The following is an 11,725-nucleotide window of genomic DNA, read 5'->3' as shown; positions in this document are numbered from 1 at the left end:
CTGTTTTGCTATAGACTTTACATTTCCTTGTTTTCCTAAGGTGGTCTTTTAAACTAATCCTGTATGTTTTGGGGAGAAGAGAGGAGAGGTTGTGAATGTCATTGTGAATCGAATATATGTTTATGGTTATGAAGAGTATGTGTGTGTGGTTGCTAAGTGCATCAAAAGGGAGGAAGCTTTGAAGTGGTGGTATATTTCCTGTTCTCTTCAATACGTTGAGAGGTGATGATTGGGGCACCAGGAGGTAAGCACCTGAAATAAAGGCATCCAGGGTTATAGAGCGCTAGGAAGAATAATAGGTATTTCCAATTACTGGGAATCCTTACATTATGTATTTATTATTCTTGTTCCTGATGTCTTCAAAGAGGAAATTTAATTGTTGTTCCTTGTTCATTTAAAAAAAATTAAGATGTATTATTTTTGTTTAATTCCATGAGGTAGAAGTTTGCAAATTACAGTGGAGAAGGGAGAGAAAGCTGAATTTAATGTGCCTTTTAGATTTGCTATCTTGAAGAAAGAAGCCCCTGAGAGAAACTGATGAACTATATTGTATGACATAAATTGAATGACACTGGGAATCACCACAATAGTGTATAAATTAATTTTTGAATAAAATTTGGTTGCAAGCAAAATTAAAATTTTTATTCTCAATGATACTAAGTTACTACCGTTAGATAGATAACTCTAGGAAGTATGCCTATAAATTTAAAAAATGGTTAAAAGGTATTATGTCTATTAATAACTAATAATTCAGTGTAGTTTCTTGTTTGTTATTAACAGGACATGGGGTTGAGTCAGGGTCATATGAGAAGTTCAACATGTGGGTCTGTGATAGAGTCAATGATTTATATTATACATCATCAGAATGAAACACTTAGTATTTTTTTTACCCATTCATTATGGAAATAAAAAATATTATTTCTTATTATATAAAAAGTTTAGAATTCTAATTTAGCTATTTAAAAGACCAAATGTTAACACTACTAATTCTTATGTCTATAGATTATTATAATTTTGAAATAAGACCTCTAAAAATTTCAAAGGGTTTTAAAAGTTTAATTTTCTCTATATAGTTATAAACAATTCACATGAGATAGATCCTAAATGGTTTAGATAAAAAGACTGGAAATGGAATTTGTTTTAAAGATTTTATTTATTTTGTTCTACAATTTTCCCCCTAATTTTCCTTCTCTCCCCACCCCAAAAGGCAAGTTTGCCACTCTTTACATTGTTTGCATGGTATATATTCATCCAAATTGAATGTGATGATAGAGAAGGAAGAAACATAAAATATAAGAGATAGCAATATCAGACAATAAGATATCAGTTTTTTCCCCTAAATTAAAGGTAATAGTTGTTGGTCTTTGTTCAAACTCCACAGTTCATTCTCTGGATAGAGATAGTATTTTCCATTGTGGACAACCCCAAATTGTCCCTGATAGCTGCACTGATGAAATGAATGAATCCATCAAGGTCGATCATCGCCCCCATGTTGCTGTTAGGGTGTAAAATGTTTTTTCTGATTCTGCTCATCTCACTTAGCATCAGTTCGTGCCAATCCCTCCAGGCTTCCCTGAATTCCCATCCCTCCTGGTTTCTAATAGAAAAATAGTGTTCCATGACATACATATACCACAGTTTGCTAGGCCATTCCTCCATTGAAGGACATTTAATTGATTTCCAATTCTTTGCCACCACAGACAGGGCTGCTATGGATATTTTTGTACAAGTGATATTTTTACCCTTTTTCATCATCTCTTCAAGTTATAGACCCAGTAGTGGTATTGCTGGATCAAAGGGTATGCACATTTTGGTTGCCCTTTGGGTGTAGTTCCAAATTTCTCTCCAGAAAGGTTGGGTGAGTTCACAGCAAAACCAACAATATAATAGTGTCCCAGATTTCCCACAATTCTTCCAACAATGATCATTATCCTTCCTGGTTATATTGGCCAGTCTGAGAGGTGTGAGGTGGTATCTCAGAGAAGCTTTAATTTCCATTTCTTTAAAAAGTAATGATTTAGGGCAATTTTTATATGACTATAGATTGCTTTGATCTCCTCATCTGTAAATTATCTTTGCATATCCTTTGACCACTTGTCAATTGGGGAATGCCTTTTTTTAAAAAAAAATTTTTGAACTAGTTGTTTGTATATTTTAGAAATGAGTCCTTTATCAGAAACATTAGTTGTAATTATTGTTGGAAACAGAATTCTATGATGTTTTTCAATAAGATTGAAGCTAAAGCTAGGTGACCTGTGACTGCCCCTCCTCCTCCCCATCATCAACATAATCATTATTATTATTATTATTATTATTATTATTATTATTATTATTATTAAAGTCTCATGAGAATGTAATTTGATTTGAGACAATGCAGGCTGTCTGGTGAAGTGTCACAAAAAGGGGAAGGTTTTCAAGAGAAATAGTCTTTCAACTAACTACTTATCTGCCACCTCACTTAAAGTTTTAATATGAGCTAACTCTAAAGCATTAATGGGCAAACTGTCACTTAAATGAGATGTCAAATCTTCCTTTGTTTTATTAGATAGTGACTTTAGTAAATTGCTCATTTGTCATTTTTCATGCAGACTATTAGTTACTTTTTTCTTCTTTCTTACTACCTGACTAGTTTTTCTTGCTAAATTAATAATAAAAATCCAAACATACCCATCCGAGACTACAAAACATATTTTGCCACTAGTTAGTTGGAAAATGATCAGCATAGATTTAAGTGAAATAATTCAACTGTCCAAGATTCTTAATTTAAAATCTGGTAGTATAATTGTATGCTATGTCTGGTGTCCACACACAAACTTCCCAAAAGAGACCCCCTTCTGGATTGCAAGTTCTCCTTGGCCCTTTGACCCTTTCTATCTTTTTTGTGGGTTATGAGTGCATTTCATATCAAAAAATGAAATTTGACCATTTGGATCTGAACCAGTAAATTTCAAAGGGTTTTAACTAATATATGATGCTTGCATTGTATTTGGAGAATCAGGAAATATAAGACTCAGACAATATAAATATATGTATGCTTTTTTATCAAAAATCCTATGAGTATAGAGTAATATCATTGCCATTTTATAATTGATGAAGCTGAGACATTTAAGACATGTAAGTTAAGTGACTTGTCCAAGCTAATATGTACCTGAATCTAGATTTGAACTCAGATGTTTATGACTCCAGGTCCAGTACTCCATGTACTATATAATATAGCCACCTTTGGTGGAAGAGATTTGAAGCTTATAATTGGACATTCATAAATGGAGCAATGCCTTTCTGTGTTCTACATTTTTAAGGAGAATGAAACATTTCCAAGGAGTTGAAGATGAAAGAATTTATATAAAGAAAGGCAAAAGGAAGAACATGATGCTAAAACTATACATGATATATGAGCTACTTCCCATTTGGAATGATCTGGACTTTCTAAACATTAATCAGAAACTACCCTCCTTCACAGTTTATAGTTTCGTAACAATAGCATCCTCCTCTAAGCTTGTCAAAATTAACTTTTTTTCTATAAACTTTTATCAATAATTTTGGAATTTAGTGGTGCTGAATTTAAATCCCCATTATTTGCTACTTGTGTGACATTGAGTAATTCATTTAATCTGAGTTCCACATCTATAAAATGAGTGGTAATTAAATTAAATGATATTTAAGGTTTTTTCAGCTCTAAATTGATTATTATCTTCCATTCTGTTGCATTCTACATTGAATAAATTGCCTGATCTTGTCAACTCTACTTCTACAATATCTGTCTTCTCCATCCATGTTGTTATTCTAACTCAGACCCTTCCTTTTAACTAAGCATTGTAATAGTTTCCTAAATAGAACTCTCATCCTTGTATTCTTTCCCTTCTTCAAAACATTCTTCATGTATTTTTTACAATCCTCTTAACACAAATGCACTCTATCATGCCTACAATCAAAATCTCCAGGTCAAAATTTTGGCCTCTTAAATAAACTTAAATTTTTTTAATCTGATGTTAAAAATAGTGTTTTAGGCTATTTTGGATGGCAGTGTATTCCTACCCTTTTATGTACTTACCTTTAACTTTGATAGTTGGATACCACTGTTTTCTTATCCTTTTTTATATACTTACCTTTAACTCTGATAGACATATCACACAGGGTATATAGCCATGTCTGATTCACCATTTTTATAAATTATTTGGATGAAAAGATATTAGGTATGCTTATCAGTATTGAGGATACCATACAGCTGAAAGAAAAATGAATGTTTGAAGGTTAGAAACAAGATTCAATCAAAAATGATGGACAGTCTTAAATGATGTGTCAAAAACACATAGATCAAAATTATTAGAGATGAGAATTAAGTCCCACAGTTCCTACTGTAATTTGTTAAAGACTCTCTTCTGACTGGTGAGTCTCTGGTACAGATCACCATTTTACAAAGTATCCAGGTCATGCTCACTACACATCCCTTCCCCCCAAAAAATCAACCCCATAGTCCTTCTTTCCAGCTACCTTGTCTTCCTTTATTAGAATATTAAATTCCTTGAGGTACCATCTTCCTTTTTTGTACTTAAGACAAAGTTTGGTACATAGTAAATGCTTACTGTTTTATGGGAGACTAGGTGGTGCACTGGATGAGTGGCATCAGGATGACCAAGGACGGGAGTTTGAATACAGTCTCAGACACAAAACTAACTAGCAGTGTGACCTTGAGCAAGTCACTTATCACTGAATGCTTCATATCCAGAGTCGTATACAGTCATTCTGATTCATATCTGGCCATTGGACTCAGATGGCCCCTGAGGAAAAAGTGAGACTGGTTACTTTGCAAAGCATCCTCTCACTCAAATCCCATTAATGGGCTCGTCATGGCATCACTTCTTTGATGTTGTGGTCTTCAAGAATGAAGGATAAATATTATTATCATTATTACTGTTTATCTGTCTACTGGATTAGTTACCCATTAATATGGTTACTTCATACATATCAAAATCTACCCTTAACCTTGTTTTCTGTACAACTCTTGTCTTTGTCTCTATATAAACCTTCCATGGAATTTTGCTCCCAACACAATGGAAGCTTCCTTCAGATGTTTTAATTTTTCATAGATCATCATGCCGCATGTGGACTCCCTGTTTTTCCTTCTTTTCACTTTTGGACAAGTTCTCTTCCTTCCAAGTATCAATATATGTACTTCCTAATTTTTTTAGTAAAATTACATACATAAAAATCATTATAGATTGTATGACCACTTGTATGACCACCACAAGTGTGGCCACTTGCTTACACTTTTTCACCCACCTATAATTTGCCATTTTTCTGAGTCCTTGCCATTCCGAGATTCAAAGTTATACAATATTAGGATTTTTAAAAATTTCTTAACATAAAGTAATTAATATAATCATACATATGCATGTATGAATATATTAGAAAGTTATATAACAGCAATATATGTAATCCACATGTTATATACTTAAAATCATTTATTGCTTAGATGCTCATCATGAGCCAACAAGATGACAGGATGACCAAAAATTCCAATACAAGCAATCTTTCTTAGACAAAATACTATATCTATGATTCAATGAAGTAATGTTATACTGTGCTGTTCATTAATCAGAAAATTTGGAATAGAGTATTCAGTTTGAGATTCCTCATTTGAAGCAGAATATCGGCACACTGAACTAAACCATTCAGAGTAAGCACCTAGGTTAAAGTGAAATATCTGGAAATTGTGTGAAGTAATAAAAAAAAACAAATAACTAAAAGTATTAAGACTTTAACTTAGAGATGAAAACTCTTGGAGGACTTAGAGGGGATCTCATGTCTATCTTCAAATATAAGACATTTCACATAGAAGAAAATTCTGTTTATTGTATGGGGGCATCTAGAAGGAACAACTAAGATAAATATCTGGTAGATTTAGCTTCTATTTAGGGAAGGGCATTCTGAAAATAGCTATGGTCCACAATGACAAAAGGTCATTTATAAAGCTATACTTCTCCAAAAATGAATCAAAGGCTACATGGCAAGCTCTTTGTAATGTCTCAGAAAATTTCATCTTTAGGTAGGAGATGCTGCTGGGTGACATTTATGGTCTCATCCAATTCTAATAGTTGACTTTCCTGTTATTTGCATTCAGATAACTATGTGCCATTTTCAATGAACTGCCTCTTTTAGAAGCAATTTAACTTCAGTAGATTTAAACAAAAGTTTTGCTTTCCATTTATAAGTTAACCTGAAAGGTAAAACACTCTCCATAAATTAAGAGACTAATCTGCATAATCTACATATGCACTAGGAGATAGCTTAGATTCTTTAAGGCTCAAACCTCATTAAAACTTTTAAAGCTCCATTAAACCTCATTTCAACTTCATTAAATCTACTTTTGGCTCTTTTAGCCTTTTTTTAGACTTAGTTAAGCATATTTAAACTTTGCTAATTTTTGATAGCACTAAAATTAAAGTCTCAACAAGAGTACCCAAGATTGGTTAAGCATCATAAAAGCTAATTAATTCAGAATACCTTATATTTTCTCATCCTCTTGGCTTAACCGTATTGAGTACTGTTAATCTTTGCTGAACCAAGATAAGTTGTTCTATCTTTCAGATATAAACCTTATTAAACATGGTTAAACCTTGTTATACTTTACTAAGTTCGTTAATCATTGTTAAAAAAAATACTAAGGAAACGTGATAAGCTTTTTGAAGTCTTGGTTAAAGTGTTAAGAAGAAGCCTCATTAATTTTGGTTAAAGTTCATTAGTACTGCAATTCATTAAAGTGTATTTCTAAAATTCTTAGGTTGATAAATTTGTTACTTCTATTTTGCAAATGATGAAACAGTGACATAAGGCAAATTCTTTCACTTAGTGTGTCCTAGTTATACCAAAAAACAATACTCTTTATCACTTCACTTAACTAGGACTAGGGACAGATTGATTCATTTAGAGTTAAATATTTGTTTATAAAAATAATCATGGGACCAGAGCAACAATTTCCTATTGGCAATTATTTTTAATATAAATGAGTCTATAATGCAAAAAAATTCATAGATAATTTGTCTGATCATTGTATGCTATTATCAGACTTTTTTGTTAAAAATAAAATTGAACTACAATTTCAATGAGGTTTTATAGAAGTTTAAAGAAATTCATTAACCTACATAGAACATATAGTTTATTAAGGAAAAAAAATTCTCCTTTCATTCTTTTGAAAGGCTTTCATTGGATTGGCTAATATGACCCAAATGAGAAATGATAAATATTGGAGGAATGTGATAAAACATGGACACTAATGCACTGTTGGTGGAATTAGATCTAAAAGTTCTGGAGAGCAATTTGGAACTATACCCAAAAGGCAATAAAATGCTTTGATCTAGCAATACCTATACTAAGTCTGTCTCCCAAAGAAATTACAAGAATAGTCGTAGTAGCTTTTGTTGTAGTGACAAAGAATTGGAAATTAAGGGCATGCCCCTCAATTGGGGAATAGCAGAACCAATTGTGACATATGAATATGATAGAATATTATTGCTCTAAAAGGAAAAATAAGCAGGAAGATTTCAAAAAAATGGAAAGACTTAAAAATGAATTGATTCAGAGTGAAGTGAGCAGAACCAGGAAAACATTCAGCTATGATGGACTTAGCTCTTTTCAGCAACACAGCAATCAATAGCAATTCTAAAAAGCCTCCAATAAAAATACCACCCACAATAAGAGAATTATGGGATCTGAATGCAGATCAAAGCATACTATTCTCACCTTCCCCCCTTTCATTCTGATTCTTCTTTCACAAGTGACTAATATAGAAATATTTGTAACAGATGTACATGTATAACCTTTTTCAGATTATTTGATATTCTAGTGTGGGGAGAAGGAAAGGAGGGAGGCAGAAGACTATAGAAATGAACGCTAAAATTATTTCTTTATATAATTGGAAGATATTTTTTAAAAAAGCTTTCCTTAGGGAAAGAAAGAAACCAAGCAGAGCAGGTGGGTATGAGAGAGAGGAAATCAAAGCAATAAAATAAAGCACTAAGAAAAATAGCAGATAGAAAAGAGGATGAAAGGCAGTTAGCAACGTTTTCTTCTATTTATTTTCTATTTAGTATTTTATAAAAAATGTAGTTTAAAGTTGTTGAGATTTCTACCCCCCCTTCCATCATATGATTCATGTCTTATTTCTACAACCACTGTTGCAACTAGTTCTCCAGCTCTAACATAAAGCAGAAAATGGAGTAAATCTTCTCATTGACTAGATCAGTGAGATTATTCTGTATCCTGTAATAAACTTGAATTTCCTTATTAATAAGTTTCCAATATGCTTTAGTTGGTTGCTTTTGGTATGTTTGCATCAGCCTATCCAAAAATGGTTTGATCTTTCTCAATAGCTCTTTTGCCAATATTGAATGCATATGTGAATAAATACATCTGAACACTAAATGTTTAAAAACAGTTATTATTAATCTTGTCTAGGAAGATGTGAAAAGACTAACAATCTGAGAAAAGTCTTTGGAATTATGTAGTTTCCTTACCTAATGATAGGGAACACATAATAAAATACCAGAGGGGAAAATGCATTAATCTTTTCATTAGAATGTTTTTGTTGAAATTGATGTGAAAAGGGGTGGCTAGGTGATGTAGTAGGGGCGGCTAGGTTGCGTAGTGGATAAAGCACCGGCCTTGGAGTCAGGAGTACCTGGGTTCAAATCCGGTCTCAGACATTTAATAATTACCTAGCTGTGTGGCCTTGGGCAAGCCACTTAACCCCGTTTGCCTTGCCAAAAAAAGCTAAAAGGGGAAAAAAAAGAAATTGATGTGAGATATGGAAGACACTGCCACAGCATTGCGCAGCATGACATGCTCACATTAAAGAAGGTTTGATGCTATTTGAACCAAAAAGAATTTCAATAGCTCAAAAAATATCTGAGATGTGCATATTTTTAAGGGTTTTTTGCAAGGCAAATGGGGTTAAGTGGCTTGCCCAAGGACATATAGCTAGGTAATTATTAAGTGTCTGAGACAGAATTTGAACCCAGGTACTCCTGACTCCGGGGCCGGTGCTTTGTCCACTACGCCATCTAGCCACCCCTGCAATGTGCATATTTATAGACATCTTATTTCAAATATTACATGGATTATTTGTGCCTAACTTGTAGTAGAGTCTTCTGATCTTGTGTTGGCCTGATCTGCCATTCTAAGACACCCAGTAACCTTGACCTTAAATTGATGATACCATTTTAGTCCCCTTTAAGAATGAAGGACATCAACAAAATATTTATTAAACTCCATCTTTGATATTAGCTTTATTTTATGCAGTAAGGCTCTAGAACACCCCCTCTGCAGAAGATTGACTTTACCTTCAAGAAATTTATAGATGAGTTGAGGAGATAAAATATACCCAAATGAAATATACATTTATAATAATTATATTCATTCATTTATATATATATGCATGTATATATATATATGTGTGTGTGTGTATGATATATATATATATATGTATATATATATATATATATATATTGAAATAGTTATGCATGCATGTTTTGTACTCTTCTGCCCATAAAGAAAAGAAAAATGAAATTGAGGAGTATAATATATCTTAATTTTAAAGAACAAGAAATAGATGCCATTCAAGCATGGCTGAACAATGACTTCCATTAGGACAATGATAACCATTATTAGCTACATTGACAGCCATTGTAGCATTACAAGTAGTGTACTCTCTTGGGATTGAACATGCTTCATAAATATGGTTCCAGATACATATAGAGTAAGAGGATAAGTGTCACAGTTCCCTGAGCCCAGCAGTAATTCTTTTATTATACTATGATTTAATACCTTGTCATTTATAGCCAAAATTAGCCACAAGGAAAGGGTTATGGTAAATTTCAATTGTAGATATAATATACTCCATTAAGCTGGACATGTAATAAATGTTCAGTAAATGCTTGTTGATTGATAGGCTGTGTGAGACATAAATACCTGATGATTTTCATTGTAAATGAAACCTTGTACATAAAATGTAATCAGAGACAATGTATTTAAAAGAACTTCCAAGAATATGTATTTACAAAAGAACCACAACTATTGTAATACATCTATCTCTTAGATTTTTTGGTCATTGACAGTCAAAATCATAAATAGTGCATTAGACAGAAAGTTTCAAAAACACAATCAGAAAATATTGATTAGTTCAGAATCACTTATTCCAATTTATACCCTTTGCAACATTATCAACTATTCATTTAGACTTTGCCTAAAGACTTGAAAGGGAGCTTGCTTCATTTCAATATTATGTGTTCATTTTAAAATCTAAGTATATTTTTTAATTAATTAAAATATTTTTCCACTTGTACATCTCCTTTGATAAAGAAAGAAAATTGCAACTTTTGTAACAAGTTTATTTAGTCAAGGAAAACAAATAAAAATATCTCTACACATTGAGTCCATCACCTCTTGGGTATTGCTGTGATATAATTTATCTTGTACACATCATTTTATACTAATCTTTTCAAGTTTTTCACATTCACAATTATGATTTTTAATTCAGTATTTTCTTCCATTCTATTCTCTTGTGCTTCCCCTTAACCATCCCCCACCCACCTTCTCTTTTATAAAGAAGAGGATGGTGACCAAAGAGTGTGTTCAGTACCAGTGCTCCAGGTTTGATGGAGTCTGTTGATACAGTCCTTTCTCTCACTTCTGTTCTTCCCTCAGAGTCCACATGTCATGTTTTTATCTTTTTTTGCTTGGTTTTCGCACTCTCTGTAATTAGAGATTTTCCCTTAATGCTAAGCTTTATGTTCAACTTTGGCTCCAAAATTTTCATTATATTTGGACCAGTCTCTGTATAACTAGGGAGGAAATAGTTAGTTCATGTTTCATACTGTTTCATATCCTTTTTTGGTCCTCCCATTGCTGCTACTTCTTCTGACATCAAGTATTTTATATAATATAAGAATTTCAGGGAGATCTCAGATTGGAGAGCTCTTTTAATCTCTAGCCCCATTTTTCCCTCCTCCCTTCCATCTCCCCTTTCCATCATGTTTACCTCTTAAGAAAAGCATATTTTGGCACATATTCCACATGCGTATTCTTCCCTCTTTTGAAAATGAGTCAGATAAAACTGGGGTTTAAGTGTCACTCCACTCCAACCTCATTTCTTGTTTGTCTAATCTTTTTATATACACCAATTAAATGTGATTATTTCTCCAACCTTTTCTTTACTTTGTCTCACTTGATCTATTCTTCTCCTCTCTTGCCACTCTTAATATCATCAAAATATACAATCATGTTAAAGTCCTGTCTTATTTCACACCCTCTATAAACCCTAATGATAACATGCTTTTAAAGAGGCCTAAATATCATCTCCCCATATTTGAGTGCAAAAAAGATTCTTCTTGTTTAGTCCTTTATGATTGTGCACTCATAGTTGCCTTTTTCCTTTGACTTCAGTAATTATATCTCTTTCTACACAGCTCTTATATTTTCATCAGGAATGTTTGATAGTATTCTATTTCATTAAAGGTACATTCATTCTCCTATAGCATTATACTCTCACTTAGAAAATTTATCTTTATTTAAAACCAGTTTAACTTTTGGAATATCATATAATAGGCTCTGTTCTTTTGATATGTTCGGTGAACCTAACTGTGCCTCCTCAGGATTTGAATTCTTGATACTTGCAATATTTTTTAATTTGCATGGAAGCTCTGGAGTTTGACTATAATATTCCTGGGAG

The sequence above is a fragment of the Macrotis lagotis genome, chromosome 1 (genome assembly GCF_037893015.1).
Source record: "Macrotis lagotis isolate mMagLag1 chromosome 1, bilby.v1.9.chrom.fasta, whole genome shotgun sequence".
Lineage (NCBI taxonomy): Eukaryota > Metazoa > Chordata > Mammalia > Peramelemorphia > Peramelidae > Macrotis > Macrotis lagotis.
This window is presented reverse-complemented; position numbering follows the sequence as displayed.